At 42.5% G+C, this 22,049-nt stretch overlaps 1 long non-coding RNA gene across 1 annotated transcript in view; it reads left to right on the plus strand.

Annotated features, from left to right (window-relative positions):
• Positions 1-16,236: 16,236 nt before the first annotated feature.
• Positions 16,237-22,049, plus strand: part of LOC131381463 (uncharacterized) — a 136,295-nt gene continuing 130,482 nt past the window's right edge. Inside the window, exon 1 of the long non-coding RNA XR_009210212.1 lies at positions 16,237-16,317. This is a non-coding gene — a long non-coding RNA (uncharacterized LOC131381463). The remainder of the gene's footprint in view (positions 16,318-22,049) is intronic.

Consider the following 22,049-nt stretch of genomic DNA (forward strand, 5'->3'; position numbering starts at 1 on the left):
TCATTTTTTTGCTACAATTATTAGTTTAATTATTTGCTACAATTTTTGTTGATTCTTTGGGATTTCCCACATTAAAATTATGTAATCTGTGAACAAAGTTTTATTTTTTCTTCCAATTTGTATGCATCTTCTTCCTTTTTTGTCTTACTGTATTAGCTAAGATTTCTAGTAAGTGTTGAAATAAAAGAAATGAGAGGAGACAGCCTTGCCTTATTCCTGATCTCAGTGAGACTATTTTTTAGGATGAAAGGACAGAAGCCCATCTTCCTTCGTAATGATAAGAAGCCTTTATGAAACCCTCAATATTTTAAATATTCAAAATATAGTAAAAAATTGCATTTTAATTTAGAGGTTGGGAAAATGAAACCAACACGTAGAATACAATAAGCTAAATTGAGTAACATTAGTGACGTTGTAAAATAAGATACTGGAATTTTAACAAGAGCACCCTGGGGAGAAAAATTCCTATTTAACAATTAAATGTCAACTTACTTTCTAAAGATAGATGTGTGCTTAGGGTTGGCTCAACTTCATCCCCAAATTGAAAAGTCACATAAAGATATGTAATCACACTGCCAGCAAGCACCTCATAAGCTGTTCACTTCAAACGCCTGTCCGTACAAATGATAAAATCAAATGCAAATGCTTTTTTTTAGAATAGCGATGCCTAAAACATTACATGTGGTGGTTTTTTTTTTTTTTTTTTTTTTGCAGAGAAGTAACCTTTGTCTGGTTGAAAGCATGTAGTGGACTGTAGTATTTAAGAAGCTGGCAGAAAGCAGAGTGACAGATTCCGATGATGTGAAGAATGTTCTCAAGAATTCACATAAGTGTGGTAGAGTGGAGAAGCCGCCATGTGCTTGCAGTGACCTGGCGCTGGGAACAGTGCAAATTGATCCTCAGCATGACGATGAGGGAAGGAGAGCCCATGAGAATCTGGGGACAGGCAACTGTAGGGAGAGGCCCACCCACCCCCTCGCCCCCGTCAGATCCCTGACTGTTCGTTAAGGCACAGAGCCAGTCTTTGATACCCAAGAAAGCTAGACATAGCCAAATCCAAACTTCATCCTGTCCTTTTTCCAACTGTCTGCTTGTCTTCACAGTGACCAAACCCAATTAGAAGCAGATGACCAGAGAGCCTTGGATACTGTTCACACAGGTGAGCTGCCCTGGACAGAAAACAGAGCGAGGAAGGGTGCAGGGTGCGTCTGGTGCTACAATCCCAAAGTGACCAGCCCAGAGATCTTATAGACATGGTGTTTTAGATAAGGCAAAGAGTGGTGTCAGTTAGCTCCCCTTGCTACCGGGTGGAAAGGGGTCGTCTCTCCCAGTTACTTCCAGTTCACACACTGCTTGATATTCACCTGCCAGATCTTCAGGACGACTGCCCAACATTCATCTCTCTATAGGGTGACACATTCATCAAAGGATATTTGCACTTTAGTTGGATTTAGCATTGGCTCCAGCTATGGTCACTGTAATGGAGCGCATGTTTGTGTCCCCTCAAAATGTGTAAGTTGGAATCCAGCCTCCAATGCATAGTATTAGGAGGTAGGCCTTTAGGAAGTGGTCAGATTACAAGGGTGGAGTCTCACGAATGGGACTAGTTCCCTTATCCAAGCCTTTATATAGGAGCTCATAAATAAGTGTCCTATATGAGAGAGCTCTCTTGGTCTTCTCCACCATGTGAGGACACAGTGAGAAACTGGCCGTAGGCAGGCTGGAAGATGGCCCTCACCAGAACCTCACCTTACAGACACCCTGATCTCAGAGTTCCACCCTTCTCAACTGTGAAAAATAAGTCTCCATTGTTTATAAGCCACTTAGTGATGATATTTGGTTAACCAAATACCATAAGCCAAGAATAAGACCATAGCTGTGGTCAATTATGACAGTAATGAAGCTTGGTGAGAGATGGGAGGGAAGACATGGCTCGCACAGATCTTGAGAAACAGTATCTTGGGAGGGAGAATGAAGTATCACAGAATGGAGGAGGAGAGGCACGGAGAACTCACGGAAAGACATCATTTTCCTCATATTGCCCTGGTGTGGCCTTGCAGAGGGATCCTGGCTGAGCAATTCAAATCGGCAACACACAGGTAGTATCTGGGCTTCCCCTACACAAACACGCACACTCATGGGTGCAGGAGTGTCTGCTCACTCCTGCTTGGACCAGTCCCCACAATACGGAGTATGTGTGAAGTGAACCGGTTTTACGGAGTCCCAAATAATTAAGGTTTCAATTGGAGTTCTGCCATATTTTTCCCTGTGATCTTGAGAAAAATCTCTTAATGTTGCTGGTTTTCAATATCCTCAACCTTAAAGTGTTGCACTAGGAATGACTCTTGCTGGCAGGTTCCCTGAGAAGCAGAGTCTGAAATTGGAGAGCTGGTAGATTGTTATTAGGTCAATGAGAAGGGAGAGAAGAAAGCAGGTGAGAAAGCAGAGGGAGAAGGTGGGCTGGGGGAGCCGTGCCCCCAAAGGGCCTTCAGACTTGTCCTGAGTCGTGCCATGTGGGGGATCCTGTGGGGGGTGGTGGACAGCTGAGGACCCTCAGAGCACCCCCAGCTGGGGAAATAGGTCCTCCAGTCCTGTGGGACAGGTCGGGGTGCAGCCCAGTGGCCACATCGCCTACGCAATGTAGTGGTGATGCAGATGGGATCTTACAGAATTATTAGTCACAATTAGCTCTTCAAATGATTCAAACAGAAAACACAGGCTCTCTTTGCCCTTTGACTGCTCAATCACCAAGAATCCAGTTTAATTATAAATAGGTTATTTTTCTTTCAATCAAAATCTCCTTGGATCCACATCTTATTTGGATATAATTATGATCAAATATCAAATACTGGATTCTGGGTGAGTTAGCCCAGTTTCTCAGCAACTAATTATCTCACTGGGTTGGCTTTTTCAGATATGTTCTCAGGCCTGGTTCTTTTTAACCCACTGAACGTTCTCTTGGAACTGGCCAATGTTATTTTCCCCAAGGTATGTCTCACCAGCCCTGAGTCGTTTTTTACTATTTGCATTCATTTTAAAATTGAAAATATGTTGAGAGTCCCAAGTACCCAATGTAGGTATCAGTAGAGTCCAAGGCTGGCGTGAAAGCCATATCCCTTAGAAGGTAGTAGGAATGGGAACTCATCTGACCTGAAGAAGAACAGGAGAGCAGAGAGAATAAAAAGATACAGGTGGTAACATGGAAATAAAAACAAGAAAGAAGCAGTGTGTGGAGAGAAACTTGCATGTGGACAGTGAGGAGAGGCAAGTCAAAGAAAGCTTCTTGCCTGATTAAAGAGGGATAAGAGTTTCTCTAATGACATCTTGTTACTGTAATTTCTTCACTCAGGATACACTGTTAAGTTCCCATTGTAATTATAAGAAGCATCCTGGAAACCATTCCTAATGTTGGTTTTCTCCAATTGCACAGTGACATGAAACCCTACAGTATCAACATTGGATGTATGTGGGTTTTATATTTACTGTGAATAAAATGAAAATATTTAGATTTGTATACTTGAAGTCAGAGACGAAGTGCTAACTCTTTATAATTAAACATAATTAAATATTGTTAATTATAATTAAACATTTCTGTATCACTCTTTTCTACCATACAATGAAAGTTTTTTGGTAAAGATAGATCACTTGAATTCCATTTTGCCTATGGTGAAAATAATTATTTAAATGTGGTTTGTCGTGAGATCAAGTTTTCTGTTTTGAGATAGAAAAATTGGTAATGCATATCTTAGCTAAAACATAGAAATGTGCTAAAGATTTCATGAAGTGATTTTTCAAACTTGGTTTCATTCTTGCTTACTATATACACTCAAATATACTCATTGAATGTAAGCTTTGATAATTAGTAGTTTCTTATTTCTTTTTTTAAATTTTTTTATTATTATTATACTTTAAGTTTTAGGGTACATGTGCACAATGTGCAGGTTTGATGGCTTCTTTTCTCTACTTTTTTGTTCTGTTATGACTTACCTTTGACATACCTCAATCTCTCCCCCATATTCACACACCTCTTTGTAATTTAGTTATCAATATTCTTATTACAGTTTTATTTTTGTTTTTTAAAATAATCCAGTAAAGCATAGCTTTTCCATTATTTTCAACAACACCGTGTTGTTTTAAATGTATGCATCCCAGAAAAAGTATGTGAATGAAAGATGTTTTAAAAATCAATCTGATTCTTTCAGCAGGAGAATACAACCCATTTACAATTTTTGTCAAAACATAAATACTCTAAATTACTTTAGCCACAATACATTTTCCTTTTATTATACATTTTGTTGTTTTCTGATTGTATGCTAATACTGATTGATGAACTATTATTGATTTCCATATCATATTACTAATAGTACTAGTGGATTCCTCTAAAGTTTGTTTATATGCATTTAAACCTTAATGTCTTTATCAGCCTCCCTCGTATTGAATAATTTCTCTGGCTTGCACTATATAAACATCCTTCCATATCTCTCCTACTTCTACTCTCACTGCCCACAGATAGCAGAAATTTCTTTTTAATGACCTTTAATTTTAGTTTTGTTTTTTGAAATTAAGTATCTCTAACTTTGCAAGCTGTTTTAAACCACTGCATTGACATTTATATACCACATCATCAACACTTACTTTGACCTGTACTCTGAAATGTATTGGAGTTAATGCTTTTCACAATTCCTTGTACTTTATATTTTCTTCTTTTCAGTGATTCTTGTTCTTGCGCTTTGCTTATTTGTTTAACCAACATACGAACCTAAGCATGTATTGTAGCTGTGTTGTCAGAATCCTACTACTATATTATAGAGCTTCAGCTTCATATACATTTAGTAAACTTGATTCTCATCTTTTGAGCTGCTGATTTTTCTGTTACCTAATTACATTCATAGGTCCATGTCTAAGGTAGCTGGTAAGTATCCAGTAAGTTAGCAATTGAGGCCATTATATGGTTTTCCTAGGGGCCCTCTCTGGTGCCTTTCAGTTCCATGGAGGGCCCCTCTTACCTGCAATGCACAATTAGGTGTTTTCCCAGGAAACAGAGATTTTCTATCCAAAGTATTGACAGGGAGTCAACCACAGAAGAGAGCCCCTTGGGGAGAGGGCTTTGCGACCCTTCTCCATTCCCCCCAGAGTTCTCTGCAGAAGCGTTCACACCGGACACAGGAGGCAGCAGGTGCCAGGGCACTCAGGATGTGGCCAGCTTGAGGGCAGCTTTCCCATGAACTGCCCTGGGGAAGCCCCACCCCTCAGACCCGCTCCCTGGTGCCGGGTCTCAGCTCCTCTACCTTCTGGTGGTCAGCTGGGGGGAAGGCAGGTGTGCATATTTCAATGGGAAGGGGCCGAAGTTGTGGGAGCAACATAGGGAAACACATCCTGTTATAAACAAGCTGTTTCTGGTTAGATATTGTTTTCATTATTTTTATTACATTTTTACTTTGTCTTTTGATGCCCCCAAATTGATTCTCTCAGGAAAGGGCCTACCATGGCAGAGGCTACATAGAGCAAGACCAACTAAGCAAAGTCCACTGAGGAGTGACTAGGTCACTGCTTCGCTAGGACTCATTCCTTGTGAGCCAGCTTGCTCCACAGCTGTCCTCGTTCTCAGCTCTGAGGTTTGGGGACATTGTGACATTCCACCAGGGAGTGTGTTTCTCTGTCGGGTGTCTCCTTGCCTCTCCCCATCGCTGACTCTTCACCAGTAATGGCAGTTTTCCCCACTGTCTTTTGTATCTACCCAAAACTCCTTACCTTCTTCTATATCACAGCTACTCCTTCAGACCAGAATTAATAGACATTTCTTTTAGTGAGTGGCACTAGGTGAGTGACATTGCTTTTCTTTAAGATGGGAAATGTGAAAAAGTGATGCGTTAAACAGGGTGGAAATATGTGTGTACCTGTGTGTGTTACTTTGCTCAGTTTTGGTGGTATTATTTTTGATATGCTTACGGGGAATGTACGTGAAGTTATCCAATAGGTAATCTAGAATTTAGAGAACAGAAGGCTTTGAACAATCAGTATGAGGGGATGAGATCCTTCAGGGTAGCGTATGATATACTGTTAGACAGATTTACTTAGCATTGCCTGATGTCAAACACACCTGCAAGTGCTTTACAAGCATTCACCAATTTAATCATCATATTTACTATGAGATAGATACCATTAGCATATATGTTTTAAAGAAGAAGAAACTGTGGCCCAGAGAGGTTAAGTGTCTATTATGTAAGATCTCACTGGGCAGAGACAGGAAGATTCAAATGACAGAATCCTTGAAAACATCAGTATGTAGAGACAGAAGAGAACATGAAGTCTGTGATGAGACTAAGGAGATGCTGGAGGGCCAGGGACAGGCCGGAGACGAGAGTTGGTGCTGGAGAGGCGAAGGGAGGAGATTCTGGAGGAGGGGCCTGTGGCTTCCAGGGCACATCCAGGGTGGTCACTGGAAAGCGGGAGGACCTGCAGGGGCAGTGTCCATGTGGTCACTGGGAACCTTCTCCTGGGAAGGTTCACAGTGGAAGGTCCCATTGAGGAGGGAGTGAGGGAAGGGTGAGGAGACGGGCATGGGTCTGCTCAGATGTGAGGGAGGAAGAGGATGGTGTGGCTACTATAATGCCACCCCATACGGAGACACAGGTGTGTGTGTGTCTGAGATGACCTGAGAGAGACCAAGTACGTGAACAAGAAGGAGAGGAGAAGCCAGACACCTAAGACCCCAATGCCACCCACCTAGGAGCACACGGAAGTAGGAATCAAGACCCCTGGGAAGACTGGCCTTCCAAAAGAAGAATAGAGGCAGACGCATGTTGAGCCGTGGGGACTGGGAGTGAAGAATCAAGAAAAGACAAAGCCTCTGATGAATCAGCTTCCAGGACAGCAAGCAATGGCCCTGTCTTGATTCTGTGGCATTCACCTGGTGAGGCGAGGCCAGGCCACCAGACTTATGCATGTCAGCTGTGGCTCTTGCCAAAGGTCCCTACGTATTAAAACAGAACGATTCCACATCACTCTTACAGCTCACCCATCTGTTAGAAGTAAAGAAAAATTCCCCTTAAACACATTGCCTTATAAAATGTCATTTTATCAGCTTCCTGTCTAATGTGCATATTTTGCGTTATTTCTCTCTCAAAGACATTTGGTTCTAGCATGCATGCAGAACACACACATGCATGTACACATCGGCACACACATGCACAAGCATGCATGCACACACGCACACATTCACACACACATACATATGCATGCAGAACACATACATGTACACATCGGCACACACATGCACAAGCATGCATGTGCACACACGTACACATTCACACACACATATGCATGCAGAACACATGCATGTACACATCGGCACACACATGCACAAGCATGCATGTGCACATGTACACATTCACACACATACACATGCCTGCAGAACACACACATGCATGTACACATCGGCACACACATGCACAAGCATGCATGCACACGTGCACACATTCACACACATACACATGCCTGCAGAACACACACATGCATGTACACATCTGCACACACATTCATAAGCATGCATGCGTACACATGTATATACACATCTGCACACACATACACACACATCTGTAAATACACATGCCTGCAGAACACACACACACGTACAAATCCACACACACACATACACACACATGCACGTACACATCTGCACACACATATACATGCAGAACAAACGCATGCATGTACACATCTGCACATACACACACACATTCACACATGCATGTACACATCTGCACACACATACATGTAGAACAAATGCATGCATGTACACATCCACACACATACATATACAGAACACACACGTGTGTATACATCTGCACACACATACATATGCATGCACGCACACACTTGCACGTACATGCACACACACACTCTCCCTCCTCCATGCACCCAAATCCCAGTTTTCTTCTCTGAGTTTCTGTAAGGAGCTCTGCTACATACCACTTAACAACTTCAGAGCCCCAGTGAGGGTTTGTCTGTGGCAGTCCCAGGACTGCAATGCATTATTTGGTTTTGTGGGAAAGCCATCCTTTGTATCTCATTTTTTGTCACAGGGTATCAAGTGCAGGTCTTTGTACAGAACAGATTCTCAGTAATTGCTTATTGATCCATTGGTAGTGACTGATATTTTAGGAATTCTTTGGGTAGAATGATCACAGCTATGGTGCCCAGCAGAAGAAAAGGGCAGTGTCATGCCCTCTGGATGATTTACAATGACAGGTGTGGGTTTACACTTTTTCTCAGCATTCTTATATAATGCAATAAGATGCCTGCTAAAAATACAAGTTTTAGAGATTTTTTTCCACTTGGATTGGAACCGAATTGCTTTGCACATTCTTGGGAGAAAAAGCTGAAATCCTGTTAGCTAGCATTATGAGTCAGCTGTCTATATTTATGACAGAGATTTTATAGAGTGCATATATTTAGTTGGAAATGGTACCTGAGGGAACAAGGAAATCAAGATGAATGTCTTATGGTTTCTCCATATGATACCTGAGCAACTGTTGTAATTCTACCAATTCTGTAAAAAAATCATGCAAGCATGCAAGTTAATTGTTTGGAATTTTGAGTGCAGAAAATCTGACAGAATGAGTTTTTCAATTTCATTATTTTCGCTTAGTGTAGACACCATTCAAATACTAAGAATCATATTTCATTTGAAAATGAGATCTATGAAGAATGTTTGCCAGTATTTGCGGGCCTCCCTCTTGCACACTTATTTGTGATGGGGAGGCTACATTGTTTTGCTCCACAACAGGCATCGGAATACATTTTAGGGAGATAAAATCACGACTGGAAAAATATTTTCTACCTTTAGCACTGATCAAGGTAAGACCCTGGGTATTGGTGACTCCCAAGCTGTCAGAGAAAAGGGATGTTTCTTTGCGTGATAAAACAAGTTGCATGTACTTACTGCTGCACAGAGAGGAAGAAGAAAAGAGCAACAGAGAGAGATGGTGAGGTTAGATAAAGAGGCCAGAAGGAACATGGGTGATGTCACATTGCTCAAGAGAAGGCCAAGAGAGAGAACGCCAAGTGGGCAACATGAGCTTTGGAAAGCAGGGACGTCTGGAAGGGAAGGGTGACTGCAAGGCAGGTGCTTCTGGGCTCTCTGATCAGTGTCAGGCACAGTTGGGCTACTGGGAACCTTGGAGAGAGTGCTCAGAAGTAGACACTGGGGCTGTGGGGCTTTAAGGCTTGGTTTCCACTGCCCTAGAAAGGGGTAATCGGGAGGCCATTATTTAGATGGAAGGGACAAGCTAAATTCAAGTTGTGTTTTTTGTGGCAACTGAAAGGACCACAGAGTAATAAAGATATTACCAGTGCTTTCTTTCTTTTCTTTTTTTTTCTTTTTTTGAGACGGAGTCTCGCCCTGTCGCCCAGACTGGAGTGCAGTGGCGCAATCTCGGCTCACTGCAAGCTCCGCCTCCCGGGTTCACGCCATTCTCCTGCCTCAGCCTCTCCAAGTAGCTGGGACTACAGGCGCCCGCCACCACGCCTGGCTAATTTTTTGTATTTTTAGTAGAGACGGGGTTTCACCGTGGTCTCCATCTCCTGACCTCGTGATCCGCCCGCCTCGGCCTCCCAAAGTGCTGGGATTATAAGCGTGAGCCACCATGCCCGGCCACCAGTGCTTAAATACGTGACAAGGCTGGACGTGATGGCTCATGCCTGTAATCTCAACACTTTGGGAGGCTGAAGAGGGTGGATTGCCTGAGCCCGGGACCAGCCTGGGCAACTTGGTGAAACCCTGTCTCTACAAAAAAACACAAATATTAGCCGGGTAAGGTGGTATGCACCTGTGGTCCAGCTACTCAGGAGGCTTGAGGTGGGAGGATCACTTGAGCACCAGGAAGCCCAGGCTGTGGTGAGCTGTGATCGTGCTATTTATTTATATCTATTTATTACCCAGCCACCGACATCCATTCACTTAGCTATTCAATTCCAGGGGAATGCATAGCAGTACCAGAATTTTTAACCTGCACACCCACAATAAACACATTATTGACTAGAACATCTTCCTACATAGAGAAATGTCATTTGTGAACAAAAGCAGTACTCCTGCCTGGGTAACAGAGTGAGACCCTGCCTCAAAAATAATAAATAAATGACAAGTTTGGTCATGAGGCTTCAATCACCCCAAGGAACACTTCCTACAGAAAGTGCACTGTGGCACGCTCCCTGAAGCATGCCGACCCTTAGAATAGACCCACACGCGTGCAGGAGGGGAGGCAGCCGAGGGCATGAGAGGTAAAGAGGGAGATGGGCCCCTTCAGTGAGGGAGAGTGGACCCGTCTTTGCAGAAGGTGAAAATAAAAGAAGGAAAGGGCTTCGATTTCTGATGAGAAGGGATATAGACAAAGCAATGAGAGTTCTGCAACAGACACACCACAGAGATGCAATACACAGCGGTATTGACCAACTCTCGGCAAGCACCCCGTCATCAGAGGTCCTTCAGGCTACGTGCCCAGGGCCCTGCAGTGGGGCCTCCTCTCCATGCCCCCATCTCTCCACCACTTTGTTCCATTCACATTTCTCCTCAATTATTTTTTTATTTTTGAGACAGAGTCTTGCTGTGTCACCCAGGCTGGAGGGCAATGGCACAATCTCGGCTCACTGCAACCTCCGCCTCCCTGGTTCAAGCAATTCTCCCACCTCAGCCTTCTGGGTTCATCTGGGATTACAGGTACCCTCTACCAAACCCAGCTAATTTTTGTATTTTTAGTAGAGACAGGGTTTCACCATGTTGGCCAGGCTGGTCTCGAACTCCTGACCGCAGGTGATCCGCCTGCCTCAGTCCCCTGAAGTTTTGGTTGGGATTACACGCGTGAGCCACTGTGCCTGGCCATTTTCTCAGTTCTTGAGGTCCTGCTATATGGGCTTCCAGACCTGTGAGCCTGTTGTCAGCACCGTCTCCCATTCTCAGCCCTGCCTTTCACCTTTTCCCTCAGGCTGACCAGAGCCTCAGGGCACAGCGGCCTTGGCTGCCTGCCTCTCGGGGGGCTGTTTTCCCCTCCCCCATCCTCCTACCCAGCATCCCACGTGCCAGCTGGGCCCACCTTGATCCTCACTGGTGCATCCAGGCCGGGCCACTTCTGTTTCCTTTAAAACATCAGGCCCTCATGACACCAGGCTGTACCCGTTCGTTCCTGCACCACCTCGCCTGTGAATTTGGAGGTCACAGTTCAGACCTGCTTCTGTAGCCACAGAAACAATAGGGCTCCACTGTGACGCCTTTGAGCGGGCCACGACTTCAGCCCAGCCTGGCCCTGGTGAGGTAGCTGACACCCCCACAGCCTCACGGGCTTGTTTATGATGAATCCGAACAAATGGGTCTTTCCTCCATTTCTTCAGCATGTATCCAGGCTGTCGACTCTAGAATGAAGGAGCCTCTGGAGGAAGAGGGAGTCCTAGCTTCTTTAACCATCTTTAGGAGCACGGTTGGTGTGGGGTAAGCACAAAGACAGCAAGATAGATATTTTTGAAATTATGTAGCTATGTAACAAGCAGGATTTTCTTGTAAAAATCCTATCTTAGGTTAGTCTACAAATGATAAACATTGGTAAAAATAAGAGTTTTCTTGCAACAAACCTCAAACGGGACGGAATCACCAAATGTAATATTCAATATAAATTATCGTTTTTAGGAGATGAAATATCTTCCATTTTTAATATAAAACCAAGGCCAAGGTGCATAAGGAAATTAATTTATGGAGGAGCAAGTGACACACAGGGAGCATCTACGTCTTGGAAAAATGTATGTGTGAGCAGAAACATATGGACTTCTCTCTAAAAGCATCAGCTTCCTCAGGCCCCATTAGGCATGCATTTTTCTAAATAGTTACTCTTAAACTTCATAAACAAGCCAAACAACATATGGAATGATGATGATCTGCATAAAATATGAGGTGGGAAATATCCCATCATTTCTTCCTAAGTGTGTTGCGGACTTCGTTTTTGGGAACAACAAATCCAAGAGCCAAAAAAAAAAGACTTCAATTTGTGATTGAATTTTAAAAAGGGCCTCTCCTCTTCCAGCATCCACCTGTTTCCCCTCTGTTACTCCGCTTCAGTGTGGTACAGCATTTTCTCTTTGGAGTTTAGGGAACTCTTTCTGGCCCCAGACAGATCTACTTTTCGGTAGGATGTCATCACAGAATCCCTGTCACGGACTTGCTGCTTCCACCTGAAGGGAGACATTCACCGTCGTGGGCAGATGCCACAGCCAGTCCCTTTCCGTCGTTTTCCTCTGGGTTCAGTGACAATAAGTAGGTTGTTCTCACACCGTTGCAAGGGATGTTTGTGATGAAGTGTGTTTTGGCTGCACCGGGAGAACCAGGGCACAGCACAGCTCCTGGCGTCTTTACCTTGACCCCATCCATGTGTAGGGAAGTCAGGAATGCAGTGATTTTACACCTCGCTGCCTGCTCTGCCTCTGGAGAGAGACTGGAGGGCGTGGTGACAGGTCGGGTAGAGACGCTGAGAATGAAAATCTCGCACTTGTGGACGTTTATTCTATCATGTCCATTCAATTTGTCCCTCCTTCATCCTTCCTTCATCACACTCATCAAGGGTCACCATGTGTCAGGCTCTGTCTGCCACAAGATGACAAAGGCGAGTTAAGCCAGAAACAGGCCAGGCCATCAAGACCCCTGGAGAGGGCACTGGGGCCACCCCAGCCCTGCTGCAGCACCCGGGACTCAGTTTCCCTGTGGCTGCAGGTGTGGGTTCCAACACTCAGTGTTCCGGCTTCAGAGAGCGGCTGCGTTTCTACGTCATGTGAATGCACAGGAAAGCACTCTGGAACCTACAAACCCTGAAAAATATAAGTTCTTACTTTCTATGATACATCCTTACCTTGATTCACAATCAGAGACCAGAAGAAACCTGCGGGGCCATGACTTGCCCCGCTCTCCACGCAGAGCCGAAGTGAGCCCTGAGAGGTGCACCCTGTCACCCTGCTGTTGTTAGAATAATTTGCCCGGCCTCTGCCTGCAAATGTTGTTTTGGAGAGTGGATTCTCATATGGTTTACTGCTTCTGAGGGTTCTTCCTGGTCTCAGTGGTGTTTCGAGGATTAACTGTTGATGATGGACTCCTTATAAATGCAGCACAGAGACACAGGTAGGTGATGACATAGCGTGACGTGGCCACCCGTCCTTTTCAGAACTGGCCTTTTCTCTCCATGCTACTTGCCTCATTTGGACACATATGAGATTGTTGCTGATGGGATATTTCCAGGGTCTAAGCAATCCTCTCTGACAGATAAATTATCTGCCACCAAAGCCAGATCTTGGCACCAGTTAAGACAGAGTTCTGGCCGGGCGTGGTGGCTCACGCCTGTAATGCCAGCACTTTGAGAGGCCGAGGCAGGCAGATCAGGAGGTCAGGAATTCAAGGCCATCCTGGCCAATATGGTGAAACCCCGTCTCTACTAAAAATAGAAAATCAGCCAGGCATGGTGGTGGGCGCCTGTAGTCTCAGCTACTTGGGAGGCTGAGGCAGAAGAATCGCTTGAACCCAGGAGGAGGAGGTTGCAGTGAGCTGAGATGGTGCCACTGCACTCCCACATGGGCAATAGAGTGAGACTCTGTCTCATAATAATAATAATAATAATAATAATAATAATAATAATAATAATTCTAACCCTCATCCCAGGCAGAGATGACGACAGTGTCAGATGGCAGTGTCAGATGGCAGGGGCTCAGGAGAATGAACCTCCTCTATCAGAGGCCTCAGTGTGAGAGAGAGGAAGAAAATCTATCCTGCAGGTGCAGGTCTGGGTCCCACAGGTAACAGTACCAAGGCATGACCTTCACGGCGGGCGGGGGGTGGACCCAGGCCTGCACATGTGCCACCCTTGGACTCTCCCTCAGCTGGTGCCGCCCACCATGAGCTTTCCCGAGCAGAGCATGGTCCAGGCTGGCAGCAGGGGGCTCTCCAGGCTGGGTACACCCAATGCCAGCTCAGATGGAAACCTGGGCACGTTGGCCAGGAGCCCTGTGCCTGGACAGGTGGGTGGGCTTGCCTGGGGGCCCCTGTAGCCAGAGAGAGGTGGCAAGCTTGGAGGTCTCCAGCAACAGAGAGATGGCACAGGGAGCGTGGCTAGGTCTCCGTCTCCTCCCAGCTGCCTCTGCAGATAACAGGTGCGGCAGTGACCCCCCTCTGCGGCAGATGAGGGACGTGGCAGTGATCCCCCCTGGGAAGGAGGTCTGCCCTTGCTAAGGTTACCCCAGAAGCTGGGAGCAGAGGCAAATGGAGAAAGAAAGATAGCAAAGAAAACAAGAAACACACAAAAAGATGACCGGAAAGGCATCAGAGAGCCACGAAAGGGAACATTTTGAATTTCCAGATATGGGGGTTCTTGGTAAAAGGGACCTTCAGCAGCACACACCCGGCCACTGCAACCACAGCCAGGCACAGAGGAAAAGTGTGCAAAGAGTTTGAGAGTGAAGAGCACACCTCTCTTCTTACCCAACAATTCTACTCCTGGGAATGCAGATCATAAAAACAAACAAGCCGGTGCGTTATTTCTACTCATTAAAATTAGAGTTCGCTGTGTAGGAGGTGATGTGAAAAATTTCCAATCATGTTTGAAACATGAACGGTGCGCTCCGCGCCTCGTGTCCGCCTGGCGTGTGTTTCTCCATGGTGCCCCGGGGGAAGGTTTGGGAGGCCCATGCCACAGCGTTGGCGTCTGGCAGGCACAGAGGGCAGAGCAGCTGGGGGAGGCCAGGGCGACGGGAGCGCGCGCCAGAGAACTGTGAGTGTCCTGGGAACACATTGGTGCCACTGCCCGTCCCTGCGTGGGCGCCAGGCATGAGCCACAGAGTTGCCTCCAACACAGCAGAGCTGGGATATTTATAGATGAATATTTTCTTTCGTATAACTTGTTTAGGTTGTTTTACTTTATCCTATTACTAGTGTAGTCCCCCTTACGCAGTTACTCAGTTACCCGTGGGCTACCCAAACTATGGCACAATAAAATATTTCGAAAGAAAGAGACCACATTCACCTAACTTCTATTGGAGTATATTGTTATCATTGATCTATTTTTATTAGTTGTCGTTGTTAATCTCTTACTGTGCTTAATTTATAGACAACACTTTATCATAGATATGTAAGTACAGGGAAACATAATACATACAAGTCTTGGTGCGAGCTGCCATCTCAGGCATCCACAGGGGTCTTGGAACGAATATTCCATGGATAAAAGGGAGATAACGTTTTATTATTATTATTGCTACTTTTTACAGTAAGCACGTTATTATATAATTACAAAAAATCAGATAAAATGAAGCCCCGTTCACCGTGGACAAAGAATGGGTATTCATAATAAGAAAAGATTTGTAATCTTCTGGAGAGGAAGAACGATGGCTTGTCTCTCACCGTATTCTGTATGTCTAGCATAGGAATTTTACAGATGCTTTTAGTAAATATTTTTTAAAAATCAATTCTAATATTCAAGGACATTATTCACTATAAGAAATTTTTTCTCATGAAATATGAGTAAAACAAATAGATGCCAACGGAAAAGAAAAAGCATCAGTTTTATAGAAAATAAGTAAAGACTTTTTTTTTTTTTTTTTTTTTTGAGACAGAGTCTCGCTGTGTCCCCCAGGCTGGAGTGCAGTGGCGCAATCTCGGCTCACTGCAAGCTCCGCCTCCCGGGTTCACCCCATTCTCCTGCCTCAGCCTCCCGAGTAGCTGGGACTACAGGCGCCCGCCACCACGCCCGGCTGTTTTGTATTTTTAGTAGAAACGGGGTTTCACCGTGTTAGCCAAGATGGTCTCGATCTCCTGACCTCGTGATCCGCCCGTCTCGGCCTTCCAAAGTGCTGGGATTACAGGCGTGAGCCACCGCGCCCGGCCTAAGAAAATTTTTAAAAGATTCAGCATTAAACATTTTTTGGAATATGATAAAGCAATAAGTATTCTCAAAATTCCAATTTTTAATCGAAATAAATATTTTCTCATTAAGACAATTTGAACTTATTGCTGTTTCTATGTGTAATTCCTTAAAATAACTCCTGCAGATATTTCAGTTACTAGCGCGGGGGCAGTGGGGAGCTTCCGCTGCCTTCACCTGTGCGTGCGGAGCCAGCGTGGGCGAGGCGCTGTCGCGTGCAGGCTGTGTGCGCATGCGTGCAGGCCTGTGTGCGCATGCGCACGTCCATACGCTTCCCCAATCGCAGCCGCGTTGAGAATCACCTAGCAACACGGTGTGGAGACTGGATCAGGCCGAGAAGCAGGGTGTGTGCCAGCCGTGAGGGGAGAATGCTGCAGAGGTGAGTGTCACAACTGCTGGTTTCCTTTTAAGAAAACGTATAAGATTAATTTCCAAGCTATGTATGCTGTGTAAGGTGCAGAGCTGAAACCAACCAACATCGTGCCTCATGTTCTAGGCGTGGGTGACACAATTTCACATCCCATTTAGTGATCCCAGATCTCCCTTGACAGACAGCAGCCGTCAAGAGACGGTTCTCACGCCAGCAAGGAGTGGAGGGTGCTGTCGGAAACCACTCCCAGAATCTCTGTCGTGTGTATGTGTGTGTGTGTGTGTGATGTGAATATTCAGATGTGTATGTTGGTAATATATACACACATGTGCATATTAGTCTGGATGTTCCACGGAGTAGAAGCAATAGGAGATTTTTGATAGGAACTGGACTCACAGTGTGCTGCAGGCTGAGCTGGAGACCCAGGAGAGCCAGAGTGGTGAGGTCCAGTCTGAGGCCAAGGTAGATCCGTGTCCCAGCTCAGACACTCAGGCAGAGAGAGAGAGAGAGAGTTCCTTTTCTTTCTTTTTTTTTTTTTTTTGAGACGGAGTCTCGCTCTGTCACCCAGGCTGGATTGCAGTGGCACCATCTCGGCTCACTGCAAGCTCCGCCTCCCGGGTTCACTCCATTCTCCTGCCTCAGCCTCCTTAGTAGCTGGGACTACAGACGCCCGCCACCACGCCCGGCTAATTGTTTGTATTTTTAGTAGAGACAGGGTTTCACCGTGTTAGCCAGGATGGTCTCAATCTCCTGACCTTGTGATCTGCCCGCCTCGGCCCCCAAAAGTGCTGGGATTACAGGTGTGAGCCACCGCGCCCGGCCAAGAGTTATTTATCATGCAGACTTTGTCTACTCTGCAGGACTTCAATGGTTTGGTGAGAACCATCCACCTTAGCGAGGGCAATTTGTTTTCTCAGTCTACTGATTCCAGTGTTAATCATGTCCAGAAGCCTTCGCGCAGACACCCCCAAAATCATGGTTAAATATCTGGGCATGCCACACCCAGCCAAGTTGACACATAAAATTAATTAATGCTATTAGTTATATTTCTAAATAGAAGGGGAGGGACAGAGAGAGAAACACACACAGAGGGATAGAGAGGCAGAGAAGAGAGGAGAAAAAAGAGGGAGGCTTTGAAAACAGCCCTTAAATTCTAGACACAGCTCTATTATTGAGAAGAAGTGTAAAAGTTGAAAGTCCATTAACCTTTCAAAGTTAGAGTTCCTAAATTACAAAAATACTCCAAAACAAATATTTAGATTGTCATGGAAATTAGAGTGGCAGAAGAAATTGTAACCAAACTATATCCACAATAAAGCCACAAAACAGTCTCTAAGTTATGAGACAACCTTGAGGAAATATGCGGACAGTTATTTTTCTCTGGTTTGCATGACTTACAATCTGATTTTCACGTTTTGTCTTTAATACTAGTATAATCATAATCATTCTGCATGTTAGAATGGTATTATCAGTTTCAGTACATGGAAAATTAAGAATAGGCCCAGTGAATTGTCTAACTTGCCATTTAAAAAAGAGTTTATAACATTTATTAAAACGCCATATTTTCATCTCAGTATTCCATTATGATGACGTATTTATTGAAATACCACTGTGCACACACATTTAAATTTATAGATTGAAAGTTTCTTGCTATATTCTATAGGAGGAAGTCTAAGAAATTATAAAATTATATGTATCTATACATACATACAGATAGAGATGTGTGCAGATACAATGTAATAAATCTAACATTTAAGAAACAGATTTCCTTCTTTACTTCAAGTGTAAAAATTCAAGATCAAGGGAAAAATAATATTTTAATTTGTATTCAGAGACATTGAATGTGTCCAAAACAGATAAGACCTATATATTCAACCATGGACCTATGCATATCTAATTTTGTAAATAAATATTTGGAATGATTCTTTAAGTTACAATCCAATTTGTCCTTTACAAATGGATTACTATGGGTTCATTAAATGTGTTCATTAGGCCTCCATAAGGGGCTTGCTGTGTTAGGAGACAAACAGGAGCAATTTGGAACAAATTTGTTATGTAAATTAAGGCACGCGGACGAAAAGGAAAGCTTGAGATTCCGTGAGCTTTATTTCCTTTAAAGAATGAAATGGCTCAGTTCACTTGGGTAATGGTTCCACAAGCTCCTGTCCGGTGGGTCACTGACATAGTGTGAGACCATGTCAGCACCTAGCAAAGCCACACATCTCTGGGCTTTCTGCTTTGGAATTTTCCAGAAAGGGATATGCTAATTAGTTGAACCGCATGAAATTAAAGTGCATGCACATCAAAAAGCATCGATTATTTGTAGTTTTCCAGGATTCAACACAAATAGCCATTTAACAATCAGGGTCAGTGAATTTAAGGGAATATGAGAAAATACATAGATATTCACTCAGACTAAAAATTGGGATTTGTGTTTCATAATAGCATTACTTGAAAGCAGATAACTTTGGAGGTCACGTAGGTAATATTTGTCCTTAGAGGTTTTAAGCAATAAATTGAGCATTATTCAAATAGATGTAAATGAATGCATGAGAATAAAGATATGAACACAAATTTGGTACCCCAAAGCAAAAGGTGATGACTACATGTGCAGATTCATTAAATTATTGAATTAGCAATCACTCTCACATAATTCTTGTCTGATTTCCAAATTATCTGCTTACCCTTCCTTCATTATTTTATGTTTTATTCCCATTGAGTTGTCAACTCGTTTAGTCTGTATGTCTCAAGTTTGATTTATACTAACCACATGGTTTCTAAGCCCTGTCATTTTAAATGGCTTATTCCTAATCCTTTCCTTGATTATATGTCAGACAAATCCTACCCATCTTTCATGTCCAATACTCAAGCCCCACTTCTCCTAGAATCTTCCCTGCTCCAAATATCACATTTCTCAATGTATCAGACACTTCAGAATAATTATTTTCTATATCCATAATTTGTAGCATAAATATTGTATTTTATTGAACATCAATTTCTCATGTGTACTTCTCCAGTTAGATTATCCATTCCTTAAACTTTGGGGTCAGCCTTAACCATTATATCCCCCAGGACATATAAGACCTTAATGATTAATTAGTCATAATAACTTACTGCTTGTGAACTACACCTAACAGCTACCTATAGAACATTCCACCCAACAAGAAAGAATAGGTATTATCCTCCAGTGCATATAGGACATTCTTCCGCATGGACCATAATATACCATAAAAAGCCTTAATACATTTAAATAATTAAAAAATTTAAACATAATGTTTTCCAACCATAAAGGAGTTAAATTAGAAACCAATAATGGAAAGAAATTTGAAAAATTCACATGTATATGGATAGTAACACATTCCTAAATAACCAACAAGTAAAAAAGAAACTACAAGATACATTTTAAAATACTTCAAAATTAATGAAATGAGGACACAACATGACAAAGATTATGCGGTGCAGCTAATGCAGTGTTTAAAGACAAATTTATGGCTGGAAATATACACATAAGGAAAGCCAGATAGGTCTTTAATTGACAATCTAATCTCAAACTAAGATATCAGGTGGATGAAGAGCAAGCTAAACACAAAGCCATGAGAAGAAAGGAAATAACAAATATTAGAGCATAATTAAATGAAATACAGAATAGAAAAGCCACAGAGAAAGCCAATGAAACTAACAGTTGGTTATTTGAAAAGAAGAAAATTGATGGATTTTTAGCTAGACTGACCAAAGAGAAAGGGAAGAAGAATCATTTCCCAAAGGAGCAAAAAAAGACGGACTTACTGACAATACTATAGAAATAAAGATTATTGTAAGATAATTGTTATAAGGTATATAATTGGCTAGCTGTGTAAAAGTTGGAAGTTCATTGACCCATGAACAACTGCATGACAGCAAATTAGATGGCTTAGATGAGACGGACAAGCATCCAGCAAGACAGAAACTACTCAAACTAACTCAAGAGGAAATAGATAATCTGAATGGGCCTAGTAAAGAGATTAAAGGATTAAATTAGTAATCCCAAAACTACCCACCAAAAAACCCAAGACCTAGTTAGCTTTATTGTTACATTTTACCAAACACTTAATAATCAACATCAATTTTTCTCAAACTCTTAAAAAAACAGAAAACACTTTGCAACTTATTCCATGAGGCTGATATTACTCTAATAGCAAAATCCAGACAAAAGACATAGTGAGAAAATCAAACCACAGATGAATATGTCTTAAAAACATAGATAAGAAAATTCTTCACTAAGTAGTAGCAAACAAAACAACCATCTACCTATAAAAGGATTATATAACATGACCAAGGGGGATTTACCTATAAAAGAAAGATGGGATTAGCATCCTAAAATCAATTAATGAAATACACCGTATCAATAGAATAAAGGATAAACAATATATAATCATCTCAATAGATTAAAAAAAGAGCATTTAATTAAATCCAACATTCTCCATGATAAAAATTGTTAACAAAATAAAAATGGAAGCGGTCTTCCTGGACCTGATAAAAGTCATCTATAAAACTCTCAAAGCCAACGTCATACTCAGTGGTAAAGGCTGAATGTTGTCTCAATAAAATAAGGAACAAGGCAGGATTCCACTCTTTTCACTTCTTTTCAATATTAAACTGGAAGATGTGGCCAGGACAAGTAGGGAAGCAAAAGAAATACCAGGCATCCGGATTGAAAAGGAAGAAGTGAAACCATATGTAGCTGAAGATGACATAATTGTATATAGTAAATGCTAACAAATATATTAAAATAATTAAAACTGCTAAATGACCTCAGAAATGTTGCAGTATGCAAAATTAATATATAAAAATTACTTCTATTTCTGTGCACTAGACATGAACAATACAAAATTAAAATTAAGAAAAAAAATACTTATGATAGCACTGAATTAGGAATAATTATAGCAAAAGAAGCGGAATGTTTATGCTCTTAAAACTACAATAAATTGTTGAAAGAAATTAAAAAAGATCTAGATAAATAAAAAGATATCTCATATTCATGAAATAGACATCTTAATGTTGGTAATATAGGATACTATTCCAACTGATCTACAGATTGAATATAATCCTATCAAGATCCCAGATGTCTTTGGCACAGAAATTGACAAACTGATACTAAATTCGCATGAAAATTCAGATGGCCCAATATAAACCAAACCTTTTTGAAGAAGAAGACAAAGTTGAAGGAGTTATGCTTCCTGATTTAAAATCTTACAACAAATCTATAGGAATCAGGACAATGTGGAACTGACATGAAGATAGACATATGGACCAACGGGACAGCATGAAGAGTATGGAAATAAAGGGTGTCAAGACCACCCTATGGGGAAGCAATTGTCTTTTCAACACACGTTTCTGGGAACTGAATATCCATATGCAAGAGAATGAATTTGATCTCTGATTCACACCAAATACAAAATTAATCAAAGAGCTAAATATATGACATAAAACTATTAAACTCTTACAAGAAACATAGGAGTAAATTGCTGTGCATTTGAATTAGGGAAGAGTTTCTTAGATAAGACATCAAAAGCATAAGCAATGAAACAAAAGATGATAAATTGAATTTAATCAAAATTAAAAACTATTGTTCTTCAAAGGACAATAGTTCTTCTCTTTTTTGGAAGAATTTGAAGAGAATTACTATGAATTCATTATTAAGCATGTAGTAAAATTTATCAGAGAAACCTACTGTAGATGGGTTTTTCTTTGTGGGTGGATTT

The sequence above is a fragment of the Hylobates moloch genome, unplaced genomic scaffold, assembly GCF_009828535.3.
Source record: "Hylobates moloch isolate HMO894 unplaced genomic scaffold, HMol_V3 SCAFFOLD_2, whole genome shotgun sequence".
NCBI classification, from domain to species: domain Eukaryota; kingdom Metazoa; phylum Chordata; class Mammalia; order Primates; family Hylobatidae; genus Hylobates; species Hylobates moloch.